General features: G+C 43.3%; 1 pseudogene; it reads right to left on the bottom strand.

The window, feature by feature from the left end:
* Nucleotides 1–419: 419 nt before the first annotated feature.
* LOC143628455 (2-methylpropanoate--CoA ligase CCL4 pseudogene) lies at nucleotides 420–2,153 on the bottom strand (annotated as a pseudogene).
* Between the last annotated feature and the right edge of the window lie 751 nt (nucleotides 2,154–2,904).

Raw genomic sequence — 2,904 nt, 5'->3', positions numbered from 1 at the left:
GTGGGAGGGTTGTCAAGAGACTCCTTTATTTTATCATTTCTAACAACTTCTTTGTGGTTTGGTAGACTTGACAAGAGATGAAGACAAAATGTGGTGGTGAACTTGTGGTTTGGCAGATTTGACACGAGATAAAGACAAAATGTGATGGTTTCATCTTTTTAGTTTCCGTGGAGACATGAAGCTTCATCCTAGCGACCCTTTTAACGTATGTTATAGAAAAGTGAAGGCACGTCTTATGGATCAAAAAGATTCTTGTTTTAGCGTAACTAGAATACATTCGATAAATAGCGAATTTCGTTATTTTCCAAATTCTAATTTCCACCATACAACTAAATTCGCTACTATCGAAGCGAGTTGATGTCAATTCTTTATTCGTTATTATAAGGTGCATCATTTTCAGTCAAATTTTTGTTACTCCATATTTTGGTAGAATTTAGAAACCAAACTACAAAACAAGAAGATATTATTAATATTCTTAACAACCTAGACTTCACATTCGACTTTTTCCCAATGGACCCATTTTCTTGGCCATTTCACGAAGCACAAACTTTTGAATTTTACCCATTGATGTTTTCGGCAATTCTTCTTTAAACACCACCGTTTTCGGCACCATATAACCCGGCAACTTACCTCTACAATAATCCATCACCTCTTTTTCGCTCACTTTCCCAGCCATCTCTGCCTTCAAACTCAAAAACGCACACGGCGTTTCCCCCCAAAATTCATCCACCCTCGCCACCACAGCCGCCTCATTCACTGCAGGATGCGTGTACAAAACCGACTCCACCTCCACACTACTCAAATTCTCGCCCCCACTAATAATAACATCTTTCGACCGGTCCTTGATTTCCAAATACCCGTCCGGGTGCATCACTGCCACGTCACCCGTGTAAAACCACCCATTCTCTCTCATACTTTTCGCAGTCTCGACCGGATCCTTAAAATAACCCAACATAACACACCCGCCCCTTAACACCACCTCCCCGAGAGTTGACCCGTCCCGAGTCACACTAACTCCCGACTCGGGGTCCACAACATCCATCTCGGTAAACACAACCGTCCTCACCCCTTGCCTCGCTTTTAACCTAGCTCTCTCACTAGCCGGAAACCGGTCCCACTCCCGCTTCCACGCACACGTCACCACCAACCCACCCGTTTCAGTCAACCCATACCCATGACTTATAATAAACCCGATCGACTCCGCCCGGGCCAGCACGGCCGCGGGCGGCGGGGCTCCGGCCGTCATAATCTTAACCGGATTTGTCAACCGCTTCACACCCGGGGCGTTGGATAACATGTTAAGCACGACCGGAGCCCCGCACATGTGCGTGACACCGTGTTTATTAATCAAGTCATATATAACGCCCGCGTCAAATTTGCGTAGGCAGATATTAACGCCCCCCACCGCGGCCATGCCCCATGTGTAACTCCACCCGTTCGCGTGAAACATCGGCAGAGTCCATAAATACACGGGTTGTTTCGGGACAGACCATTCGATAAGTGAGTCAACGGCTATAACAAACATGCCTCGGTGGCAATGAACCACGCCTTTCGGAGACTACGTCGTACCGGAAGTATAATTCAACGTAATCGGATACCGGTCTAACCCAATTAAACCCCGGGTCACCGTTTTCCACCATAGTTTCATAACTACATTCAAACCCAACAACGGGCTTCATTAGAAGCCCGTTGTCGGTAATCAAAACCAGCATGGGTTTAGGCGTGTTCGGAGAAAACAAGGAAAGCGCGTCAAACACGACAGAAACCGATTGGTGATCGACAAACACGAGCTTGGACTCGCTGTGGGAGAGGATGACCGAAACGGTACGGGCATCGAGACGGGTATTAATGGAATTAAGAACGGCTCCCGCGAAGGGTATGGCGAAGTAGAGCTCATACATGGCGGGTATATTTGGTGCGATGACGGATACCACATCTTGTCTCTTGATTCCCATGTTGGTGATGGATGAAGCTACCCGAAGACATCTTTGTCGGGTTTGATTCCAAGTGTAGATGGTGTTGCCGTAGACGATCGATGGAGAGTCGCCGTAGACGGTGGCGCATCGGTCGAGGAAGGTGAGAGGAGTAAGAGGTGTGGAATTGGCTGGAACTGATCCATTTGAGTTTAGAAGAGAGGTTTTCCGGTGTGCATGTCAGAGAGAGACTTGGTTAAAATAGCAAAGAGATCACTGTCAAAAAAATAAAATAATAGGAGTTTAGAATATTTAAGACTCTGTTAGTTAAAATGATAATGAAATTGTATTTGACTTCTTTGCATGTAGATCGAGCATACAGCGTAGCCAATGGATATGGTAGGATCACGTGTCATTTTTGTCTATAAATGACTATAGTGAAAGCGTTGAGATATCCATACAATTTGTCATTAATAATTGGAGTGAGGGTACCACATGTATTGTTTAGATTGGTTTATCATCCACAAAGCAATTGGAAAGTCATCGCAAATATACTCAAAAAAAGTAGTCGCTTATTCCGTTTTTAGAGTATTCATATCCCATTTTTCATTCTTATCTCTATAATTATATTAAAAATACTATATTTCTCTCTTTTGTTTAATTAAATAATATTTTCTATACCTTTATCATTGCAGTTTCTCTCTCCTCTACTCACAATCAATCCAACAAATATTAAAAAAATAAATATGGGCAAACAATGTTCCTCAAATGTTTCCCCAAATTTACAAAAAATTATTACATTTCTCTCTTCACCCTATAATTTACACTCACAACCTCACTCCATAATTTACAAACTCCCCACACATAATTATAGGAGATGGGATGTGAATGCTCTTATAGAAGGGTGAAATATTTCGTACGGGCCTCCGGTGGTAAATAAGAGTGCAAATGTGTTGAGTTGAGCCCGAACTAAACTAGACTTGAGCTCGAC

The sequence above is a fragment of the Bidens hawaiensis genome, unplaced genomic scaffold (genome assembly GCF_021521415.1).
Source record: "Bidens hawaiensis isolate Kalapana, Puna unplaced genomic scaffold, B.hawaiensis_p1.1 tig00004973_1, whole genome shotgun sequence".
NCBI classification, from domain to species: Eukaryota; Viridiplantae; Streptophyta; class Magnoliopsida; order Asterales; family Asteraceae; genus Bidens; species Bidens hawaiensis.
The sequence above is the reverse complement of the archived record's forward strand: the minus strand, read 5'-3'. Positions and strand labels throughout refer to the sequence as shown.